The 26,470-nt window shown below is 41.9% G+C and overlaps 1 protein-coding gene across 5 annotated transcripts in view; it reads right to left on the reverse strand.

Moving 5' to 3' along the window:
- Positions 1-21,703: 21,703 nt before the first annotated feature.
- Positions 21,704-26,470, reverse strand: part of LOC130273601 (collagen alpha-6(VI) chain-like) — a 199,568-nt gene continuing 194,801 nt past the window's right edge. For all 5 annotated transcript variants that reach the window (XM_056520678.1, XM_056520677.1, XM_056520675.1 and 2 more), the window contains one exon: positions 21,704-24,671. The gene's annotated coding sequence lies outside the window, so the exon portion shown is untranslated. The remainder of the gene's footprint in view (positions 24,672-26,470) is intronic.

Below are 26,470 nucleotides of genomic sequence, written 5' to 3' on the forward strand. Positions count from 1 at the left end.
TAGTCCAAGGGCAGAGGGAAAGATCGAAAGGGGGTCTCACTCCTATATATTACAGAGAAAGTTCTTTTGTTTTTGGATTTCTTTTTTTATTTATTTTTTACCACAGTGCTCTCTGCTGACACCTCTGTCTGTATCAGGAACTGTCAAGAGCAGCATAAGTTTGCTGTGGGGTTTTGTTTTTGTTTTGTTCCTAAAACGGACAGAGGAGTCAGCAGAGAGCACCGTGCACAGAAAAAAAAAGAATTTTCTCTGTAGTATATAGCAGCTACTAAATACTGGAAGGATAAAGATTCTTTAATAGAAGTAATTTACAAAGCTGTTTAACTTTCTGGCACCAGTTGAAAAAAAATTTCTCCACTGGAGTACCCCTTTAACCTGTTGGGGACTAAGGGCGTACAGGTATGCCCTTGCTCCCTGGTACTTAAGAACCAAGGGTGTACACGTACATGACATCATCCCAGGACCCCCCCTTGTCGGCGATCGCTTTGATTCGTCAGTCAATTATGACAGTGATCCGATCGCCTGGAAAATAAGGATGATCCGAACTTTCAGAAACAGCCCCGACCATCCTGAACGATAGGAGCGAGGTGGCAGGGGTGCCACTCCTCCTATCCCCTGCCATTGGTCAGTCCCAACCGACCGACCAATTGCAGGAGGGGGCGGGGGGGGGGTCAAACGTCATGATCCCCCGCTCTGCTTGTCCCTGGAAGTCTGGTCAGAGAGTGATTACCTTGGTGATAGTGCCTGGACACGGTGGTAGCAGTGGCGGTGAGCATGACCGGCGGCAGAGGCGGGACAGCAGATGTGACCGGCGGTGAAGGGGACAGTGTGGGCGGGCCACAATCAGAAGATCGAGGTAAGTGATCTTCAACTGTGGCCCCCTAGAAGTTTCAAAACTACAACTTCCAGCATGCCCAGACAGCCAATTGCTGGGGATTGTAGTTTTGCAACATCTGGGGGGCTACAAACTGTGACCCTCCAGATGTTGCAAAGCTACAGCTCTCAGCATGCTCAGACAGTCCAGGTATGCTGATAGTTGTAGTTCTGCAACATCTGGGCCTCCAGATGTTGCAGAACTACAAGTTCCAGCATGCCTGGACAGTCTGGGCATGCTGGGAGTTGTAGTTTTGCAACATCTGAAGGGCTACAGTTTGGAGACCACTATACAGTGGTCTTCAAATGTGGCCCTCCAGATGCTGCAAAACTACAATTATCAGCATGCCCAGACTGTTCAGGCATGCTAGGCATTGTAGTTCTGCAGCATGTGGCATTTCAGCCTGGGCATGCTGGGATTTGTAGTTTGCCCCTCCAAACTGTGCCCCTCCAGATGTTGCATAACTACAACTCCCAGCATGCCCTTCAGCTGTCAGTGCATGCTGGGAGTTGTAGTTTTGCAACAGCTGGAGACACATTGATGGAGAAACAATGAGTTTGGGTCTGTTACCCAACCCTTGTGCCTCCAGCTGTTACAAGACTACAACTTCCAGCACACACTAACACACAGTGCATGCTAGGAGTTATAGTTTTGCAACAGCTGGAGGTACACTGGTGCGGAAACACTGAGTTAGGTAACAGACCCCAACTAGGTGTTTCCTCACCAGTGGGCCTCTAGCTGTTGTAAAACTACAACTCCCAGCATGCATGGTCTAACGGTGCATGCTGGGAGTTGTAGTTTTGTAACAGCTGGATGTTTCCCCCCCCCCTCCCCCCCATGTGAATGTACGGGGTACATTCACAAGGGCGGGGGTTTACAGTGAGTTTCCCACTGCAAGTTAATAGTTCTGCAAATTTCCTGCCTCAGCTCAAACTCCCAGCGGGAAACTCGCTGTAAACCCCCGCCAGTGCAAATGTACACTAAAAACACTACACTACACTAACATAAAATAAAGAGTAAAACACCACACAAACACCACACATATACCCCTTATACAGTTCCCCCCAACCCCCCTCCCCAATAAAATTGAAAAACATCTCGTATGGCACTGTTTCTTAAATGGAGCCTCCAGCTATTGCAAAACAACAACTCCCAGCATTGCCAGAAAGCAATTGACTGTCCAGGCAAACTGAGAGTTTTGCAACAGCTGGAGGCACACTGTTTGGGATACACTGCCGTAGGGCACACTGTTTGGGATAGACTGCCCAGTGGCTTGCAACTGGGTTTGCCCATAAGCAAATGTAATGTGCGTTTATTTGTTTTTGTATTTTTCTGTTTAGGTGTGTATTCACACACAAGTTTGTTCAGAGCAGTTTGCTATTCCACCTGTATAGGGAATAGTTAATGCTCTGAGCGAATGAGAACTCAGGTGGAGTTATTTAGCCAGAGTAATCCTGCATTCTGGGGCTGGTTAGTTAGTTTAATGCCACCATGTCTGTGTGTGCAATACACTTCCAAGTCTGCTTGAGCATGCACCTTGTATTTATCCTATGATATCATTTGAGTTTTAGCCATGGTTACATAGTCTTTTAGTCTGTGTTACATTTGTCGGTTTTAGGATTATGTCTGTTTAGCTTTGTCTGTGTTCACACTGTCTGAGTCTAGTCTAGTTTTACCTGAGCTCTGTATTTTATATTCCTGTTTGGTATCCTGGTTCTGTGTCCCAGTGTGAACAGTGTCTTTTATATTTATATCCTGTTTGGTTGATCTGATCTTTGTACTTGTACCTATATGTAAACAGTGTTCTATTTTTCCCATTCAGTTTTAGTGTTTTGGCCCTCAGTTCTTCCGCTATCCCCTTCATCTCTTGGATTCTGCTGTATACTCATATCATGTCTAGTTTTCCATTTCTGGCCTGTGACCGGCTATGTTTATTTGTTTTTACGCCACTGCACTTTAGCGCAGGAACGGACTGGCTCCAAGTTGTCGACTCACCATTTTGGGTGAGTGGGCAAGTAGGCAGGGAGAGATGTTTTAGGGTCCGTTTAGGGCTCACTCTCTCTGTCCTCCCAGTTGGTCCCTGACTGCAAATCCCTAATTTAGGCCTCAAATGCACATGGCGCTCTCTCTCACTCCTGAGCCCTGTTGTATTTCAAGGCAACAGTTTAGGGACACATATGTGGTATTTCGGTACTCGGGGGGAAACTGTGCTACAAATTTTTGGGGGCTTTTTTGCCTTTTACTCCTTATGAAAAGGTAAAGTGATGGTCTACACCAGCATGTTAGTGTAAAAAATGAACTTTTTTACACCAACATGCTGGTATTGCCCCATACTTTTCATTTTCATAGGAGGTAAAAGGAAAAAAATACCCCCAAATTTGTAACACATTTCTCCCGAGTTTGGAAATACCCCTTATGTGGATATAAAGTGCTTTGCGGGCGCACTACAGGGCTCAGGAGTGAGAGCGCACCATGTACATTTGAGGCCTAAGCTGGAGATTTGCAGAGGGGTGGCTGCTGGTTACCGCGGTTCTGACATAAACGCAAAATAAATAAAATAAAATAAAAACACCCACATTTTGATAACTAAACCCCTCACGGAATGTAACAAGGGGTAGAGTGAGCCTTAACACCCCACAGGTGTTTGACAAATTTTATCGGTACCATTTTTGTCTTGATCAGGCTTTTTATTCATTTTTTTTGTATGGTATAAAAAGTGACCAAAAATACGCTATTTTAGACTTTGGAATTTTTTTTGACGCGTACGCCATTGACCGTGTGGTTTAATTAACAATATATTTTTATAGTTCGGACATTTACGCATGCGGCGATACCATATATGTTTATTTTAATTTTATTCTCGCAGTTTTTTTTTTATTGAGAAAAGGGAGGGGGGGGGGGTGATTCAAACTTTTATTAGGGAAGGGGTTAAATGATCTTTATTAACTTTTTTTTCCACTTTTTTTTGCAATGTTATAGCCCCCATAGGGGACTATAACATGCGGTACATTGATTTAATACACTGATCACTGCCATTGTATCGCAATGGCAGGCATCAGTGTTTTCGGCGCTTGATTGCTCAAGCCTGGATTTCAGGCTTGGAGCAATCAATTGCCGATCGGACGCGCAGGAGGTGGGTAAGGCACCCTGCTGCGTTCTAGCTGATCGGGACAATTTTACCGCGATGGTCCCGATCAGCCCGACTGAGCTGCCAGGAAGCTTTTACTTTCACTTTAGACGCGGCGATCAACTTTGATCGCCGTGTCTAAAGAGTTAATGCCAGACATCAGCCCAATCGACAATGTCCGGCACTAGCCACGGGTCCTGGTTGCTTATAGCAACCGGGACCCACCAGGTATGATGCGCGCTCACCTGCTGAGCACCCATCATACCTCAGGAGACGCTTATGGACATTTATAAACGTCCATATGCATTAAGGCTCACAGTACCCCTTGTTATGTTCTTTGAGGGGTGTAGTTTCCCAAATAGTGTGCCATGTGTTTTTTTTTCTTTTTTTTCTTGCTGTTCATGCACCATGGGGGCTTCCTAAAAGCGATATTCCTCCCAAAAAACATTTCAGAAAAATTCGCTCTCCAAAATCCCATTGTCGCTTCTTCCCTTCTGAGCCCTCAAGTGCACCGACAGAGCACTTTACATCCATACTAGAGGGAAATGGGGATTACAAATTTTGGTGGGCTTTTTCTCCTTTTACCCTTTGTAAAAATAAAGAATATGGGTCTACAAAAACATGTTACAAAAAAATTAAGATTTTGCTGCTATTCCTGTGAAACACCTAAAGGGTTAACAAACTTTCTGCGGGGGTGCGGTTTTCATAATGGGGCCCATTATGGGGTACTTCTAACATAAAGACCCTTAAATTCACTTAAAAACTGAACTGGTCCCTGAAAAATTCAGATTTTGAAATTTTCCTGAAAAATTTGAAAATTGCTGCTAAGCTTTGAAGCCCTCTGATGTCTTCGGAAAGGAAAAACATGTCAACTTTACGATGGAAACATAAAGTAGACTTATTGTAAGTGTAAATATAAATAATTTGAAATGTCAATTTTCCTTACAAGTAGAGAGTTTCAAAGTTAGAAAAATGCGAAATTTGGGGATTTTTACCAAGAAATTAGGCAAGTATCAACGAAAATTTACCACTAACCTAAAGTACAATATGTCACGAAAAACATTCTCGGAATCAAATTCATAAGTAAAAGCATCCAAGTGTTATTAAAGGGGTACTCCTCCCCTAGACATCTTATCCCCTATCTAACTGCTGGGGATCCCCGGGATCTCGACTGCAGCACCCACCTGTTGCACTGGAGGCTCTCATCCTAACGCCTCATGACCACAGTGACGGGAGATCGTGACGTCACGACTCTGCCCCCATGTGACATCACACCCCGCCCCCTCTATGCAAGTCCATAGACTACCATAGACTTGCATTGAGGGGCGGGGCGTGACATCACATGGGGCGGAGTCATGACATCACGATCTCACGTCACCGTGGTCGGGAGCCGACGCCTCCAGCGTTTCTGGAAGCCACAACAGGTGGGTGCTGCAGCTGAGATCCCGGGGGTCCCCAGCGGCGGGACCCCCGCGATCTAACATCTTATCCACTATCCTTTGGATAGGGGATAAGATGTCTAGGGGAGGAGTACACCTTTAATGCTTAAAGTGACAGTGGTCAGATGTGCAAAAAATGCTCTGGTCCTTAAGGTCATAATGGACTTCGTCCCCAAGGGGTTAAGACAAATTCTATTACAGCATGACTAAAGTACAAAGGTTAGGAATAATCTCTTACCAATGATTTTAAGTATAAAATCCACAAATAGGATAACATTGGAAATTGTCTTTTATAGAAATGAAAGTGGGGTATAGGATATACTATTTGTATGTATAATCACTGAACACTAGAATGGGGATTTACAGTATCTGGGAAGGAGGGAGGACATTTGTGATAACATATATCTTCTTTAAACCTCCATTTTTAATATTTCTGTAAAGTTGGATACATATCTCTATAGAATGTACCAGGAACATACAGAGGTAGCAATTGTTAACATGATCCCTGGCACTCCATAGAGCATTGTGTCTGGTGTACATCATGGTGGGAAAATGTTTTTACCTAGTAACTAGCAGGGATGGCTTCTTTTCTGTGATTTCATGCCAGGATCGAAACTTCTCACCCCTTTGTAGTTTTAGCATATCATTCTACTGTTTCCCATCTGCAGTGTATAGTTTGGTCAACAGATGGCACTGTAGGTGAAGAAAAAGTCATACAAAACAGTACAGTATACTGCAGCACAACATGCAACCTAGAAGTCTACCCTGTGTTCTACAGACCCAACAATTCCCCAGTATGTGTGGCACGTATAGTACAATATAATGATCATGCTGTGCCTCTACCGCATCCTGCAACAGTTCTACTGAACGGTTAGCTAGCAGGGCATTAACCGGTATGAGCTGAAATAAAGATTTTTTGGTTGCTGCCTCACTAAATAATTAAAAATCTTTCTCATATAACATAATTTGTCAAAAATGACACCAGAAGTAAATCTTTTTCTGTCCTCCTGTCTGTAAAGACTGACTAAATAATGATCTATGTAACAACTAATTCCTCAATTGTCTTCTCTTTAGATACATTGTTGTAAATGTAACATTGTAATATTTCATACAGTAGGTAATAACTTTCATCTCGGTTGTCCCCTTCGCAAATGTTTTCTATATATATAAATCTTTAAGAAAGATTTTGTTCTCCATTCAATTTTCTAAAATTTTTTGTTTCGATCTGAATTTATTCGCGACGAATCTACAGGGTGGGCCATTTATATGGATACACCTTAATACATTGGGAATGGTTGGTGATATTAGCTTCCTGTTTGTGGCACATTAGTATATGTGAGTTGGGGAAGTTAGTTTCAGGTGCTGCACATCTCGTATCTTCACAGCATAGACAATTTCCTTCAGATAACCCCAAAGATTAAAGTCTAAGGGGGTCAGATCGGGAGACCTTGGAGGTTATTCAACTGGCCCACGATGACCAATCCACTTTCCAGGAAACTGTTCATCTATGAGTGCTCGGACCTGGCACGTTCCCTGAGTTTTTCCAGCAAGATGGTGCACCACCACATTATGGGTGTCAGGTCCGAGCATTCCTAGATGAACAGTTTCCTTGAAAGTGGATAGGTCATCGTGGGCCAGTTGAATGGCCCCCAAGGTCTCCCGATCTGACCCCCTTAGACTTTCATCTTTGGGGTCATCTGAAGGCAATTGTCTATGCTGTGAAGATACAAGATGTGCAGCACCTGAAACTACGAATACTGGAAGCCTGTGCTAGCATTTCTCCTGCGGTGTTGCTATCAGTGTGTGAAGAGTGGGAGAAGAGGGTTGCATTGACAATCCAACACAATGGGCAGCACATTGAACACATTTTATAAGTGGTCAGAAACTTGTAAATAACTCATGAAAGAATAAAGTTATGATAAAACCAAGCACATAATTGTTTTTCTTGTGAAATTTCCAATAAGATTGATGTGTCACATGACCCTCTTCCTATTGAAAAAACAAAAGTTGGATTCAAAATGGCCGACTTCAAAATGGCCGCCATGGTCACCACCCCTCTTGAAAAGTTTCCCCCCTCACATATACTAAGGTGCAACAAACAGGAAGTTAATATCACCAACCATTCCCATTTTATTAAGGTGTATCCATATAAATGGCCCACACTGTATATTAAAAACGGCTATTTCTGGCCTACAGAGAGCCTCAATAGGGGTATAGAGTGGAGTGTGCTGGGGTAGTGAAATAATACTGTTATTCAGAATAACAAGCAGATTACCGGCATTGCTTTTAGAATCACTGCCGCAGAGCGGCACAATCACAGAGTCTGGAGGTGGCATCAGTATGAGGAGACCATTTAGTGGCTGAATGACACAGTGTGGAGGTGTTGGCAGCATGATGAGACCATATAGTGGCTGAATGACACAGTGTGGAGGTGTTAGCAGCATGAGGAGACCATATAGTGACTAAATGACACAGTGTGGAGGTGTTGGCAGCAGGTGGAGACCTTATAGTGGCTGAATGACACAGCGTGGAGGTGGTGGCAGCATGAGGAGACCACATAGTGGCTGGATGACACAGCTTGGATGAGGCTGAAGCATGAGGAGACCATATAGTATTTGAATGGCACAGCCTGGAGTTGGCGGCAGATGAGGAGACAATAGGGCCTCACAATCTCTAATAATAAAAGATGAATTTGGAAATTGCAATTGAAGATGTATAGTATCTAGAGCTACCATAAACATATATAGGTGATGTCCTAGGCTCAGCAGCATCACTAAACTATGTAGTTGCTATATGACTCATACAGGAGCAGGCAGCAGCATGAGTACACAAGAGGGAATCACAACCCCTAACATTAAAAGGTGAATGTTGAAATCTCTATTGAATATGCATGTTAGTTAGTGCTACCATCCAAAAATGTAAGGCCCAAGCCCAGAAGCATCAGTAAGCCAAGTAATTCCTGAAAGACACAGGAGCAATCCAGAGCAGGCATCAGCAGTACACCAGAAGGTTTCATATCACCTTACATTGAAAGATCTATGTTGAAATTTCTATTAAGCATGTATTTAGCTCATGCTAAACATCCAAAAATTTAAGGCCCAAGCCCAGAAGCATCAGTAAGCCAAGTAATTCCTGAAAGACAAGAGCAGTAAGGCACAGGCATCAGCAGTACACCCGAGGGTTTCATAACCCCTTACATTGAAAGATCAATGTTGAAATCTCAATTAAGCTTAAGGCACAGGCATCAGCAGTACACCCGAGGGTTTCATAACCCCTTACATTGAAAGATCAATGTTGAAATCTCAATTAAGCTTTTATGTTAGATAGTGCTACCATAACAAATATTGAGTTAATATCCCAGTCCCAGCAGCATTAAAAAACTATATATATTGGCTGAATGACACAGCCTGGAGGTGGGGAAAGCATAAGGAGCCCATATAGTGTTTGAATGGTACAGCCTGAAGGTGACTGAAGCATGAGGAGACCATATAGTGGCTGAATGACACAGTGTGGAGGTGTTGGCAGCATGAGGAGACCATATAGTGGCTGAATGGCACAGCCAGGAGTTGGCAGCAGCATGAGTAGACACTAGGCCTTCCCAATCCCTAAGATTAAAAGATGAATTTAGAAATGTAAACCAAAGATTTTGGATAGCTAGTGCTACCTACCATAACACTATTTTTATTCCCAGACCCAGGCCCAGCAGCGGTATCAGTAAACCATGTATTGCCTGAATGAATGACACAGCCTGAAGTTGGATGAAGCATGAGTACACACCAGGGATTCACAATCTCCCCCAAAAAACACAAGAATTTTTTAAATTTAAAATGAAGACTTTGGATAGCTATTGGTACCTACCATAACAACATTTTTATTCCCAGGCCCAGCAGCAGTATCAGTAAACCATATATTGCCTGAATGACACAGCCTGGAGTTGGCTGAAGCATGAGTACACACCAGGGCTTCTTAATCCCCAAGAAAAAGAATTTTAGAAATTTTAAATGAAGATTTTGGATTGCTGGTGCTACCTACCATAACAACATTTTTATTCCCGGACCCAGGCCCAGCAGCGGCATTAGTAAACCATATATTGCCTGAATGACACAGCCTGGAGTTGGCTGAAGTATGAGTACACACCAGGGCTTCACAATCCCCAAGAAAAAACACAAGAATTTTTGAAATTTTAAATTAAGATTTTGGATAGCTGGTGCTACCTACCATAACAAACTGTTTATTTCCAGACCCAGGCCCAGCAGCAGCATCAGTAAACCATATATTGCCTGAATGACACAGCCTGGAGTTGGCTAAAGCATGAGGAGACCATTGAAATGTATGATTTTTTTTTTTAAATTTAAGATTTGAAATTTAAATTAATGATTTTGAAATTGAACTTTTAACTCCCAAGTTTTAGTGTCCCGGCCCCTGGCATGTGGGTACAAAGGGCCAAATCTAACAAGCCCCCACAGGGCTCATGTGGCTGTGAGATGTAGGCGCAACGTCTCCATTGCCCTGACCAGCCAAGGCAAAGAACAGCATGGGAAGAACAGCATGACACCTCCGAGCCCTGCACACATGGTATGCTGAAGGGCCACTGAGACTTGTCCAGGCAGTGGAGGCTGAGGACACGGTGGAGGATGAGGAGGCAGAGTCACACACTGTCACAGGACCAACAGGCTGACAGAGTAGAGCAGGAAGTAGCATGAGAACACAAGAGGGGTTCACAACCCCTAAAATTAAAAGGTGAATGTTGAAATCTCTATTGAAGATGCATGTTAGGTAGTGCTACCATCTAAAAATGTAAGACCCAAGCCCAGAAGCATGAGTAAGCCAAGTAATTCCTGAAAGACACAGTCAGGAAAAGGCATCAGCAGTATACAAGAGGATTTCATAACCCCTAAGATTAAAAGATCAATGTTAAAATCTCAATTAAGCATGTATTTAGCTAGTGCTAAACATCCCAAAATTTAAGGCTCAAGCCCAGAAGCATCAGTAAGCCAAGTAATTCCTAAAAGACACAGGAGCAGTCAGGAGCAGGCATCAGCAGTACACCAGAGGGTTTCATAACCCCTTACATTGAAAGATCAATCTTGAAATCTCAATTAAGCATTTATGTTAGCTAGTGCTACCAGAACATATTTGGAGTTAATATCCCAGTCCCAGTAGCATCAGGAAACAATATATTGGCTGAATGACACAGCCTGGAGGTGGGGAAAGCATAAGGAGCCCATGTAGTGTCTGAATGGTATAGCCTGAAGGTGGCTGAAACATGAGGAGACCATTGAAATACAACAATTTTAAATAGAAATCTAAGATTTTGAAATTGAAATTGAGGATTTTGAAATTAAACTTTTAGCTCCCAAGTTTTAGTAGCCCGGGCCCCGGCGTGTGGGTACAAAGGACCTAATCTAACAAGGAGTCCCATGTCACAACAATGACAGAGCCTGGAGGTGGCATCAGTAGGAGGAGACCATATAGTGTCTGAATGGCATAGCCTGGAGTTGGCTGAAGCATGAGGAGACCCCAGGGCTTCACAAAAATTGTCAGAATACCACCTTACATTCAAAATAATAAAATGATAGATACATTCTCTGAAGAAAAGGATCCTTCATTAGATGACAATATGAGTATTATGTGTTCCAGTGACAATAGCTCACCGGAGGAACAGGAAAAAGATGATACAACTTAATTCTGCAACTGAAGAACCACAACAAAGAATGAACGACTTAAAGCCTACTGGAACTGAGGAACTTCAAAATGGTAAATCTACCACCTGGGATAGTCAGTCATTTCCAACAGCCAGTGGTCAGCATTCACAGTTCCCTGTTTCTGCTAGTCCTTGGCAATATTCCTTTTATTTCTGGTCTGGTAACAACATGGCAATAACGCTGGGAGAGTATATATTGCCTGAATGACACAGCCTGGAGTTGGCAGAAGCATAAGGAGACAAAATAGTGGCTGAATGAAACAGCCTGGAGGTGGCAGCAGCAGCAGCATCAGGAGTCCTGAAAGTGACCCGGTGACAGAGTGGTGCGGTGGGTGGCAATACCAGTACCCGGTGATGAAGGTGGCTGGAATGTTTGTAACTGGGGAGCAGTGCCTTAAATCTGTTTGGCACTATACATATTTGTGCAGTGTTGGTGTAGCACCATGGTCAATCTACTCTGATGCATCTGGCATTAGTGGGTGGAAATCCTGGCTGATTCATGCCTGATTCATCTTGCTGATGGAGCTGGTAATGCTCCTGCCTCCCCACCCCTCCCCAGCAGCCATGGCAGTGGAAGGTGAGCGCAGAAGGCCCCCCCGAGTAAGACCTGCTAGTGGATGGACGATGGCGCCAATAGGCATCAGCCAACTGACTATGTAGGATCTCGTTGTAGTAGGTCAGTTTGTCCTCCCTCTCAGTGGGTGTAAAGAAGGCACCCATTTTGTGCCGGTAGTGAGGGTCCAATAAGGGGGAGACCCAGAAGTTATCCCGCTGCCGAATGGTGACAATTCGGTTGTGACTGCGCAAGCAAGTGAGCATGCATCGTGCCATTTGTACAAGTGACTCGGAGGGACTCCCTGCCTCCATCTCCACTGCATACTGCCATGGTGTGTCTGGGTCCTCTGTCTCGCCTTCCTCATTACCCTCTAGCTCCTCTAGTTCCTTATGCTCCTCCTCTCCTGTTAGATGACTAGAAATACCGCCCATCTCATCAAACCAAAACTGTACTTCACTGTGCCCCTCATCCTCCTCCTCCAGTTTAGCCCCCACAGGGATCACGTGGCCGAGAGATGTAGATGCAACGTCTCCTTTGCCCTGACCAGCCATCGTTTCCAACACTTGTTGTAGGAAATGAAGCAGTGAAATGACGTCGTTCATCCCGTTAACCTGGCGACTTACGTAAAATGTGGCTTCCTCAAAGGGCCTGAGCAAACGGTGTCACGTATGAGCTGCCACTGGTTCACAATGAAGTTACACACAAGATTACCCCCATCTGCTTGGATCATCAAGATGGCTTTTCTCTGTTCGTACAGTCGGTCCAACATATGCAGGGTGGAATTCGAAAGTGTGGCAACGTCACAAATCAGACTATGTTGGGGATACCATTCTGAAGCTGCAGCTCAAGGAGGGTGTGCTTTGCGGTGTACGAGTGGATGAAGTGCATGCAAATGGGAGGAACACTTCAGGAACTGCTTGACAACTAGATTTAACAAGTGTCCCATGCAGGGTGTATGGGTCACATTTCCTTGTCGCAGCGCGGCCACAATGTTCTTCCCGTTGGAGTCACCATGGTTCTCATTTCCAGTTTTTGTGGAGTAAGCCATGCTCCGATTTCTTTACGAATTACTTTTAGCAGTTCATCCCCTGTGTGACTCTTTTCCCAAGGCAAACCATATGAAGAACAGCCTTACACCGCCGTGCCCTGCACACATGGTATGCTGAAGGGCCACGGAGGCTTGTCCGGGGCGGTGGAGGTTGAGGACATGGTGGAGGATGAGGAGGCGGAGTCGCACACAGGACCAATAGGCTGAAAGCATGGAGGAGGAAGCGGCGGGACCTGTTCAAGTTGGGGTTGTGGCTGTGCAGGAACAACATTCACCCAGTGAGCCGTAAAGGACATGTATTGTCCCTGACCGTAGTTACAGCTCCAGACATCGGCGCTGCCGTGCACTTTTTGTACACATCGACAGGCTCAAGCACTGGCCCACCTTCTCTCCCTCAAAATTGTGCAGGGCTGGTACTGCCTTCTTTGCAAAGAAATGATGGCTTGGTTCTCTCCTTCTCAGCAGTTCAAAACAAAAGTAGAAACGAAGCCAGCTCACCCCTGGTCCGGATGTCGAGCACGGAGAAAGTGCGGACTTGCACTCGTAAGCAATAAGAAATATGGAAAGAACTCCAGCTCAGGTGCAAATCAAATCAGTATAGCTTTATTTCACATCACGCCAGAAGCAACAGGTAACAGGTCGGAAGTGACGCATTTCGACCAGGTGCTGGCTTTAGTCAGTAAACTGCCACACCGCCGAGTAGCTGATTTTCCCACCAACAGTCCGCACTAATTGACTGCTACTGCGACTCTCTCCAGGAACCCCTGTTCCACTACCTCTCGGAAAGGTAGGCTGCCGTGCAGCAGGTGGTCTCCCCCGGGCAAGTTTGGCTCCAGAATTTCCACTTCTGCCACCACGGTGACTGCCAACCATGCTACTGCCTTGCTGGCTCAGCTGCTGCCTGACGGGCAACCTGCAACTCTTGTCCTGATGATGATGAAGCCCCCTCTGAACCCGGCTCCCAATTGCGATCTGCTTCATCTTCATCATGGAGTTGTGTCTGCACGTCACTGATGTCCTCCTCAGGTTCCTCAACAGTGTCTGCTTCAGGACCCTGAACCCTGGCAACACCGCCTTCCACGTCACTCTCCTCATCACTACTTGCCCACCTAGCGGAGGAAGCGGCGCATGTCTCCTCCCCTTCTTGGCTGGAAAGCAGTAGATGCTGACTATCCTCTATTAGATCGTCCTCAGTGAATAGTGGAGCGGAACCCACAGCATAAGATACTTCTGTAGGAGAGGGAACAGCATAGGACAGAGGCAATGGGAGGACAGGGACTGCTCCCGGGCCATACCAACTGAGGGTTGTGTCTGAGGAACCCAACGACTGTTGACTGGGGGTGTCAGATGTCACTTGTGATGAAGTGGATAACCGTGTTAACCAATCGACGACGTCAGATGGGATTCTGGTTGAGACACGACCGCTAGCTGATAACGGGAGCTCAGGCCTCTCGCTTCGACTCCTGCTGCCACTCGCCCCTAGTCTGCTGCGACCTCTGCCTGAAGGATTTAGGCCTCTGCCACTCCTCTGTGCATGTCCTGGCACTTCACTGCCAGACATACTTAGTGCCTATATGAGGGGAGTACAATATGCTTGACTACTCTTAAAACAGCACTTGTCTAGAGCAGCAGAAGGTGATTACTTTTGGCTGTCCTTTCACAGTATGTAGGCCCTTGGAAGATTAACAGGTACAAAATAGTACGCTACTTAGATGTACGTATGCGGTATGCAATGATGAGGGCAGAAAAATGTGATACATTACACATTAAAAAGTCTGTATTTCTGTAAAACACCAGCCGGTGGGTACTATTGCTTGGAGTTTCACAGTATGTAGGCCCTTGACAGATTATCAGGTACAAAATGGTACACTACTTAGATTTAGGTTTGTGGTATGCACGTATGAGGGCCAAAAAAATGCGCTACAGTACACTTTGAAAACTTATTTTCGTAAAACACAGCCGTTGATTACTTTTGCCTGGACTTTCCCAGTATCTAGACTTGTTACAGATTTACAGATACAAAATAGTAGACTGCTTTGATGTAGGTATGTGGTATGCACTCATGAGGGCAGAAAAATGCGCTTGTAACACTCATGTTTCTGAAGACAGGAACCCCAGTGGATGTGGATCCGCTGGACCTGTGTGACAGATGACTCGGACCGTACCAGGGAGCGGAGTCTAAGGTGCCATTGGTTGTCACCAGAGCCTGCTGCAAAGCGGAATGGACTTGCTGCTGCAGGCGGCACCCAGGTCGCCACCCCTGGCACGGCTCGACCACACGGGCGGCTGAGGAGATGCGAGGCACAGGAGGGATAAGGCAACTCATATTCTGGATAGCAGAAGGTCAGGGCAGGCGGCACAGTAGCATAGTCAAAGCAAAGCAGGAGTTCAGTAGGCTATCAGGTACAAAATAGTACACTACTTAGATGTACGTATGCGGTATGCACTTAGGAGGGCAGAAAAATGCGCTACAATGAGCCTAAAAACTCTAAGTTTCGTAAAACAGCAACCGGTGGGTACTATTGCTTGGACTTTAACAGTATGTAGGCCCTTGACAGATTAACAGGTACAAAATGGTACACTACTTAGATGTACGTATGCGTTATGCACTGATGAGGGCAGAAAAGTGCGCTACAATACGCATTAAAAACTGTATTTTTGTAAAACACCAGCCGGTGATTACTTTTGGCTGTCCTTTCACAGTATGTAGGCCCTTGACAGATTAACAAGTACAAAATGGTACACTACTTAGATGTACGTATGCGGTATGCACTGATGAGGGCAGAAAAATGTGCTACAATACGCATTAAAAACTGTATTTTTGTAAAACACCAGCCGGTCATTACTTTTGGCTGTCCTTTCACAGTATGTAGGCCCTTGACAGATTAACAGGTACAATATAGTACACTACTTAGATGTATGTAACCGGTATCCACTTAGGGGGGCAGAAAAATGGACTACAATGAGCCTAAAAACGAGTGTAATTTTTGTAAAACACCAGCCGGTGAGTACTGTTGCTTGGACTTTCACAGTATGTAGGCCCTTGACAGATTAACAGATACAAAATGGTACACTACTTAGGTGTACGTATGGGGCATGCACTTATGAGGGCAGAAAAATGCGCTACAATGAGCCTAAAAACTTTTTGTAAAACACCAGCCGTTGATTACTTTTGGCTGTTTTTCACAGTATGTAGGCCCTTGACAGATTAACAGGTACAAAATATTAAACTACTTAGATGTATGCATGCGGTATGCACTTAAGAGGGCAGAAAAATACGCTACAATACGCATTAAAAACTCTGTATTTTTGTAAAACACCAGCCGGTGAGTACTATTGCTTGGACTTTCACAATATGTAGGCCCTTGACAGATTAACAGGTACAATATGGTACACTACTTAGATGTAGGTATGTGGTATGCACGTATGAGGGCAAATAAATGCACTGCTGTAAACTTGGAAAAAGTATTTTCGTAAAACAACAGCCCTTTAGCAATTAGTTTTCCCCGTCTTTTCACTGTATGTAGGCTTGTTACAGATTACCAGGTACAAAAAAGTGCACTACTTAGATGTAGGTCTGTGTTTTGCACGTATGAGGGCAAGAAAATGCGCTACATTACACTTAAAAAAGGTATTTTTGTAAAACACCAGCCGGTGATTACTTTTGCCTGGACTTTCCCAGTATCTCGACTTGTTACAGATTTACAGATACAAAATAGTAGACTGCTTTGATGTAGGAATGTGGTATGCACGTATGAGGGCAGAAAAATGCACTACAGTCTGCTGAAAAAAAACGTATTTTTGCACAGCAGCAGGAGACAACAGTGCAGCACCACAAAAAACAAAAATGCTGAATAAAGTGACTGGAAGGTTAATGGCTGGCATAAAAATCCTTCTCAGGGAGAACAAGCAAAGCACTGCACTACTTTCTGTCCAAAACACTGATGTGACTGGCAGTTTGAAGTGGAACGCTGCGGTATGATCAATTCAGCGTGTCTGTGTAACACACAGAGACATGCAGCCGTCCTATCCCTCTGCAGTGTATGGCATGAAATGAGCAGCTGCAAAATAGCTGCCGATTATATAGGGCTGTGACATCACAGAGGTCAATGAATGCTGATAGGCTGCATCCTGCATGTGATTCAGGGTCATCCCGCCTACCTCCCTTCCCGCCTTGCCTTCCCACCTTCCCAGCATCCCCTGCCCCAAGTACTGACATGTGTACCCACCATTTTAGGTGTCCTGGAGCCTGGAACGCTGTAAAATGAAGTTTAATGAAGCGATTCGTGCCCTACAATCGCAGCGATATTCGCATTAGTTGCGAATTGAATACATCCTGAATTTCGTGACAAATTCGGGTTAGTCTGCTTCGATTCGCTCATCTCTAATAAAGTGCTATATTGTGCTCAGTCTTTTCTTACATAAAGGTCCTAGGTCATCTTGTTTTAGGTTACAATATTCAGTGTTTCTTATTGTTCAGAGTCTTATCAGGAGCTATGACTTTACTTCTTTGACCTCTGACCTGTTTGTGAAACTATCTTCTTCTCTGAAACCATTTGTTAGAATAACATATAATTTGGCAGAAATGTTTATGGTCACCTCCTGTACTAAGTTGGTTCATTTGCATAATCAATATGGCCACCATACACCAATAACATTTAGATAGCATTAATAATAATAATAATCATAATAAAAATCATAACTCCTTTATGTTTTCATCCACAGACTAGTATGAGGGCTTGTTTTTTGCGTGACCAGTTTTCCTTTGTAATGACAACACTCATTTTACCATAAAATGTATGGCGCAACCAAAATAATACTATTTGTGTGGGGAAAGTGAAGAGAAAACTGCAATTTTGCTTATTTAGAAAGCTTTTGTTTTCACGCTGTACAATTTACGGTAAAAATGACATGTTTTCTTTATACTGTGGGTCAATACGGTTTAAATGATACCATGATTACATACTTTTCTGTTATTGTACTGCTTTAAAAAAAATCACAACATTTTTAACCAAATTTGTACGTTTAAAATCTCTCTATTTCGCTGACCTATACATTTTAAATTTTTCCATATAAGCAGCGGTATGGGGGCTCATTTTTTGCGCTGTGATCTGTACTTTTTATTAATACCACATAAAACTTTTTAAATAAATTTTTTATCAATTTTAATTACAAAAAGGCAGTAATTTTTTTTTTTTTTTTTTTTACGTTCACGCCGTTCACCGGACTGGATCATTAACATTATAATTTAATAGTTCGGATATTTACGCAACGCGCAATACCAAATATGTTTATTAATTATTATTTTTCAACTTTTTGGGGGTAAAATGGGAAAAAGGGACAATTTAAATTTTTATTGGGGGAGGGGATTTTTCAAATTTTTTTTTGCTTTTTTTATACCTTTTTTTTTTTTACTTGAATTTTTACACTTTAATAGTCCCCATCTCAATAACTTGATTGATAATACTGCTAAGTGCTATGCATAGGGCACAGCACTGATCAGTGTTATCGGCGATCTTCTGCTCTGGTCTGCTCGATCTCAGACCAGAGCAGAAGACCCCTGGAGACGGCCAGAGGCAGGTGAGGGGACCTCCGGCCGCCATGCTGGATGATCGGATCATTGCGGCAGCTCTGCAGGTGATCGGAGCATTCATTTTATTGACCACACTGCCGCAGATGCCATTTTGTGAAAATTAGCAGAAATGTTTGTGGTCACTTTCTATACCACAATTGATCACTAGATTTGATGGAAATATTGGATTGTGCAATATTCTACAAACACAGTTTTCTATAAAATTACTGGTCAGAACAGTGTGAAAATTAACACACATGTTCATGATCACTTTCTGTACCACCATAGATCACATGATTTTGGCGGCCATATTGGATTGCACAATATTCTGCAAACATAGTTTTCTCTAAAATAACAGGTCAGAACAGTGCAAAAATTAGCACACATGTTTATGATCACTTTCTGTACCACAATTGATCACCACATTTTGTGGCCATATTGGATTCTACAATATTCTGCAAACATAGTTTTCTCTGAAATTGCTGGTCATAACAATGTGAAAATTTGCACACATATTTGTTATCAATTTCTGTACCACCATGGATGACATGGTTTGGCAGCCATATTGGATTGTGCAATATTCTGCATACATAGTTTTCTCTTAAATTAATGGTAAGAACAATGTGAAAATTAGCAGACAGGTCGATAATCACCTTTTTCACCATCAGGGGGTCACAGAAATCATGTACTATAACCTGGCTGTGCAGCTTGGCCACCTGTTTCGCTGCTTGAAGCTATATTTTTATTATTGTCTTTATGTTGTGTACGGGCGTGACAAAGACAATAAGAACTTACTTTAGTGGGCATTGTATGCTGCTATTGTAAAAACAAATTGTACAAGAGTTTGTGGTGTTTGTGTTCCAGGACTGCTTTATAGTCTAATACTATATGGGAGCTCAGAGGAGCCTAACTATTATATGGGGGCACAGAGTAGGGACCTAATACTACATGGCCAGAGTGGGCACTATTACGGTGTGGGGGCAGTACAGGGGGGTTTGTTTTAAGGTAAGGATGGTGCTGGAATCAGGGGCCTAAAGTGTTTGTCCTGCAGATTCTGCAGGACAAAAGTCTGGAAAAGTCTTCAAGATCACCTGATCCAGATGGGGAAGAAAAAAAATGTGAAAAACTCTGATCAAGATGTCACTTGCGACTCACTGGATGTAACTGCACTGTGATCCCTTATATGGTCTACAGAGAACCTGTATAGAGCTGGTATCTACCATTATATGGTCACTGTATGGGATAATAGGAGTCGCTGTAAAGTTGACAATATTCAGTAAAAGTATAGTGATTATCATTATGTGGTGGTAATGTCCAGGTGTTGTGTGTTGGTATTATTGTCTCTTGTATACTGTTAATATTAATGTCTTAGTATACTCGGTTTGGCCAGTAATAGTATAATTGTTATGTGTATGGTGATAAAATTAGCTTCTTGTATACTGGAATTATACTGGTATACTGGATTTGGTAAGTAACGGTATGATGGTAATACGTCTGGTGATAATACCTCCTTTATAACAGTGTTAGTTAATGACTAGGGCTTATTGCCTTTATCTAATCTGAATAGAGAACTGAGAAATATTGGATATTAAAAGGCCACAATAAAAGTTAAAACGTATTGTTGTATTGTCCATAGTATCCAAAGAGAATTTAAAGACTGCACTCACCCCAGTAGCGTTGAAATACCTTAGTCTTTATTTAATATTCAGTGGATAAAACAGACACAAAGCGAGGTGCTGTACACAGGCAGGCAGGGACTGAATCAGCGACAGCTGTTTCCTGCGTAGACATGCACTTCTTCAAGCTTGAGGAAGTGCGCGTCTACGCAGAAAACAGCTGTCGCTGATTCATTCCTTGCCTGTCTGTGTACAGTTCCCCGCTTTGTGTCTATTTTATCCACTGAAGATTAAATAAAGACTATAGTATTTCAACACTACTGGGGTGAGTGTCGTCTTTCAGTTCTCTTTGGATATTATGGACTGTGTTGATTAATGACAGAGCACCACCATAGAGCATATAGTGGAGTCTGACTGCCCAAGCCTATGCCTCCATTAGTGTGAACAGTGCCATAATTGATAAGGGAGTGCCAGGCAGATCTTTTACTGCTGAGTTATTGTCGTATTGTATTAAATGTCTATGTCTGTCTGCAACCATTATATTGCCATTGATAGCTTACACATGGTGGGAAGATAAGCCTATAAGTTGGTGCAGGCACATGCTTGAATGGGTAGTTGCAAAGTTTAACTCTTTCCGGTTCTTTAAATTTACATGGAGAGACCCAGGTCCACACTGGGCGGGTGGGTGGACAAGGCCACCATCAAATGGCCAGCAAGTTCCAAGCATGAGTCCATTTCTTATGAGCCAAACTTGCATACGGAACTTGCTGGGCATTGTACAGTCACCTCGCCAACCTACCCTCAATTCCAGTGATATAATAGTAGGCTCCTTATGCAATTCCCTAACCTAATAGAGTAGTCAAAGTAGCTCCAAAGAAGTAATTTAGTTTAATTAGGTTTTCTGGTTTAGAAATCCAGTTAGCAATACCCTTTTTGTGAATTCTTGGTTTATGGAGACTTAAATAATAAGTTAGAGTCAAGAATGGCTTTAAAGTGCTCCTCTCTATTCTGAAGGGCTTAGCAAATCAGTGCCACTATGTATAATATATATCCCAAAATTGCATACATTTCTGTGAAATGAATACCTATCTCACAATATTGGATCTAGGTGAGTGATGTTCTGGACATGTATATTTATTTGGATCTGTTTCGTGTATAATTAGTTGTATCTGTGAAATCCAAGTAAAATAAACACAATTACATCATGACTAATATTTTATTTAAAACAGGAAATTCACATTATGAAGGCTTGCAAAGCTTTCTCAAAACAAATATTGTGTCAATTTTATTTGTTTACCTTGGAACATTGTATGCGGATCAGCAGCTTTAAATGTTTAAAGGGTACCTTTCATGAAAAAAAATTTTTGGACATATTATAGATTAATGTATGCTGAATAACCTTCCAATAGCATGTTATTAAAAAATATGCTTCTTTCTATTTAATTTTCCACTTTGAAAAAATGACCACTAGGGGTCTCCCTACCAGTCCTTTTTTTGTTTTATAGATTTCAGAATCATGCTGGAGTCCTAAATCTCAGACTGTATCCGGAACACAGACAAACTCACCACTGCTCACTGCCAGGGAGCAATGTTGCGCTTGTCTGTGTCCCGCATGCAGTCTGAGATTTAGGACTCCTGCATGAGTCTGAAATCTATAAAAAAAAAGGACTGGTAGGGAGACCCCTAATGGTCATTTTTTCAAAGTGGAAAATTAAATAGAAAGAAGCATATTTTTAAATAACATGCTATTGGAAAGTTATTTTGCATACATTAATCTATAATATATCAAAAGTTTTTATGATGAAAGGTACCCTTTAACTCCAATTCAATTCCACTGAACTGTTAAAGAAGAAAATTCCTCTTCTAATGGTTATATTGCGTAAAATGCTGGAGACAACAATTTAAAAGAATAGGGAAACTGCCATGAGTTGCTGCTGCAACATTAGAAGTAAATTAATACGTAAATTACACCAAAAAGAACAGAAACTGCACGTTGGAGTTGGTCTAAATAAAACAAAAATATAGTTGATCTTAACTTAGAAAAAAAAGTACAAATTTGAAAAATCTTAAAATGTGCCATAATATCAATCAGCCTCTTTGATAAATCTGACAAAAACTAGTTATTGACGTTTGTACTGTCTTAGAAGTAGACACAATAAATATGGCCCACTGTCTTTGTTTAGTCCATATTAGAGTGATTCACTTACGGAATGCATAGAAGCCTAAAAGATTGTTCAATTTTTTCACATAAAATGGTAAGGAGTAAATTTGGTTATGCATCAGGACCTTCACAGTAGCAGGACACCCCAATCTGCTTGTTTCTGGTTATGACTGACATACTTATGTCCCAACATGTACTGCACTGTTTAAGGGCCTTAAAAGCCCCGTATAACACTGTTAGGTCCCCTCAGAGTGTATCTATGTACTTCTGAGCTGTTTTAAGGCAAAGATTATTTTAAAGTTATGGCAACATGTATGGCTATGGGTAAATGGATGTTACATGGTGGTGTCTAAAAGGTTGAATAAAGACTCACTGCACTAGCGTATTTTTTTTTAGCTTTTTAAAATTAAATGTTCAAAACATGACAGGCATTGAAGACGGATGCCTGTCGGTGTTTATATGCACATAGATGTATCGAAAGAAGCAATGGCTTTTTCCAAGTGATTCAAACTTATCCCTTTTTGGCAAAAACAACAGGTTATGTGCCTGGAAAATAAAGAAGTAATGGCTTTTTACAAACATTCCAAAAATGATTCCCATTTTGGGGCATAGCAACCGGATTGGCATCCAAGAAAGAGCAGAAAAGTGACACAAAATCCTCTATTCACAATTAGTGTCCCCCCACAGAGATCTTCACCTAACACCTGTTATCTCTAAAATGGCTCCTGAAGCTATGTGCAAAGGAATTATGGGAATTCCTGAGGTCATCTGGTCCTTCCTGATGTTATTTTAGCAGGTTCTGCCGAACTGAACTGTCTGTAGCTTGGGTTATACCGGATTAGAATTTTTAACAAGTTCTACAAGTGCAGTTCACTCACTCATCTCTACACACAATCTGACATTTCCCACAATCCCAACAATTCATTAGTGACTTTATAAACAAGTAAATTTTGAACATATGGGCATTTTTTAAGGTTTCATTTATAAAAGAAAAATTAGTCTAACCGATATAAATAATCTAGTGAAGTCACCACAGTAATGACTCTAATAAGCTCTGATAAATAAAATGAACTGTAACTTTCTTATAGGGCTATTCTCAATCTTATATTACAATCGACTAGTAACTGTAATATCAAAATGCCTAAAGCTTTAAAAATAACCAATTAAATATTGGCTTTGCTGAGCCTAGTGCAATTTCGGTAAATGTAAAGCAATATCTAGTCATTAAGTTCTACTATGCAGCTAAGGACACATAACTCATTGTCAAGTGTTTAAAATATACATTTAAAAAATTTACTGATGGAAAAGCATGTTCAGATGTAACAGTTGGTCATTTAATGGGTACTGCAGTGGAAAACAATCTTTTTCATATTTGTAAGACAGATTTGTAAATAATTTCTATAAAAAAATCTTAATTCTTCTACTATTTATCAGCTCCAGAGAAAGTTGAGCTATTCTTTTCAGTCTGACCACAGTGCTCTCTGCTGACACCTCTGCCCATATAAGGAATTGTCCTGAGTAGGAGCAAAACCCTATAGCAAACCTATCCTGCTCTGGACAGAACATACAGAAAAGAACAACTAAACTTCCTGTGTATGAAAAGTACTGGAAGGATTGAGATTTTTTAATAGAAGTGATTTACAAATCTGTTTGACTTTTTGGCACCAGCTGATTTGGGGGAATTTTTTTTTCCATCGGAGTACCCCTTTAATACAAATAATCACGGTCCTGAGATATTTTAGTAATTCATTCTGGAGCAAATTGACCTCTGCTACATCTTCGCTGAAATATATTTATATACCTTATAACTTTCCTTCTTGTCTATTTTTAATTATTTATTTTAAAAACATAGCACCTACTGTATTTGTCACAGATGACAAATATGGGAGAAGCTGGCAAGTCACTATGTTTCACATAGTATTTTTTAAATGAATCTGTTGCCCCATAAACTTCAGTGGATAGAATAGTTGTTTTTTTTCTTCTATTGAGATTTATTTTATTATCCATTGTTTTAACCATGAAATCATCAGTCATTAGATTAAGTGTTTTTTTATGTTAGCAGGTTTGATTGGACTAAACAGAGGAATGTTTTGCAAGTCATGTTTTCCCACTTATTGTAAATGATGTCTATTGCCAAGATAGCTGAAAATTTAAACATTTGTGCCCAAAACAAAATCCCATCAAACAGGATGAATGCTTTCATTTACTTTCAGTTCTGAAAGATCTTTTGCTGAAAACAAACAATAGAAATTGACATAACAAACGAGTGTAAAGAAATGAATCTGACAACGAATATGATTTTGTAATCTATGAGGAAAGTAGAAAAAAACTAAAGTAATGATTGGATCATTCTTCAATATAATGTATCATTTTGGATGACGATTAAGAAACATAGAACACAACCGAATTCATGAAGTGCTAAGCATTTTGCAATGTTATGGTGGCTGCAGTAGTCTCCGAAGTTTTGCCTGACGTGATTATGCGACAACTGGTCAGCACTGGGTGTGAAGAAGGCCTTCGAGATGATTGGTCATTGCATAGTCAGCATTGTCAGTCAGAAGTTTTCTCAGTGGCCTGTAAAGAAAATAAATTCTGTTAAACAGCTAAATATACGACCTACGATGGCCCCGACATACGATAATTTTAACATACGATGGTCTCTCAGAGGCCATCGCATGTTGAAGGCAGCATCAACATACGATGCTTTTGTATGTCTGGGCCATCGCATAAACGGCTATCCGGCAGCGCAGACTTCTTCAGCTGCTGCCGGATTGCAGTTTACAGTGCCCTGGTGGTCCGTTGACGATCACTTACATGTCCACGGTGCTCCGGACCGTCCTCTTTGGGATCCCCTGCATCGCCAGCGCTCTCCTTCGTCGTCATCATGTCGCCACACACGCTGTCCCGTCATCCAATAGGAGCGGCGTGCATAACTACGTGATGACGGCGATGTGAGAGCGAAGATCCCAGGCAGTGGAGACATTTCGGAGCAGCGGGGACAGCCCGAGGACGAGGCGACAGCGATGAAGGGCAACATCCAGGGCAGCGGTGACGGTCCAGAGCGGCGTGGACAGGTGAGTATAACTGCCTATACTTTACATTGCACGCATTCCTCAATATACGATGGTTTCAACAAATGATGGTTCATTTGGAAAAGATTACCACTGTATGGTGAGGGACCACTGTAATATCCCTAGGATATCAAATAACCTTAGTCTACAGTTTTGGGGGAAAATTACTAAAAGCAGCATTTTATGCAGCATATTATGTGAAATTCTGCCTGTGTCTGCTGTTACTGTATTTATTGGCATCGGCCTTTCAATAAATCCAGCACATCTGAGGCTGCCTGTGCTACCGATCATCTGTTCAGCACAGCCATAGTACCTAGATATAAACAATGTAGAAATCCGTAAGCCTTGGCTTCGAGTGATTATATCCCATTTTTAATAACTTATTAATCAGCTCTTCCAGACTCTTGTTACGTCATGTAGGTGGATTTCTACTATGTTTTTTTTACTTCTGTAGTAAACCATAGTGTATTTTTTCCTTTACTAATTTGTTTGAAATTTTGGCCCTCATTTACTAAGCTCTTTCTGATTTTTTTTTATTTTTTTTTATGTTTGTTTTATGGAGCACGCTGTTTGTGACATGACAGAGCCAGGGATGCAGTGACATGCAACATAATACACCAGAAAACCAAATAAAATAAAATAAAACCCTTCAAAAGGGGCATGGAAACAAATATATATGGGAAACCTGCATATTTATTAAGGTTTCCTACTGAAAAAAGAGAATTCTGAAAATAACCCTACAACACCCCATTACCCAATCCCTTCACCTCTGGCCCTATGGAATGTATTGGGTTTGTTTTTTTCTAAGTGATTTTGCTTAGAACTAGGTTTCTTAGTTATGATGTGTGTTTAATCTTTCATGTGGAATGCAATTTAGAATTATTTGTTTTCCCCCATGGGCCAAGAATTCAGTGTGCGCCAAAAAACCTACACAAATGCAAATATTAATAGATAAATGAGGGAAATAAGGACATGGATTACTAAACCTACTAAAATCTATTATTAAACCTATTAAATACAACCCAATATTGTTTGAAAATAAGGGCCTTTATTTAGTTTCATTCTGAACAATTACTCCTACTGCTTTATTTAGCCATTGAAGGGGTTATCCAGGAAAAAACGTATATATATATATATATATATATATATATATATATATATATATATAAACTGGCTCCAGAAAGTGAAACAGATTTGTAAATTACTTTTATCAAAAAATCTTAATCCGTTCAGTACTTATGAGCTGCTGAAGCTGAGTTGTTCTTTTCTGCCTAAGTGCTCTCTGATGACACCTGTCTCGGG

The sequence above is a fragment of the Hyla sarda genome, chromosome 5 (genome assembly GCF_029499605.1).
Source record: "Hyla sarda isolate aHylSar1 chromosome 5, aHylSar1.hap1, whole genome shotgun sequence".
Lineage (NCBI taxonomy): Eukaryota > Metazoa > Chordata > Amphibia > Anura > Hylidae > Hyla > Hyla sarda.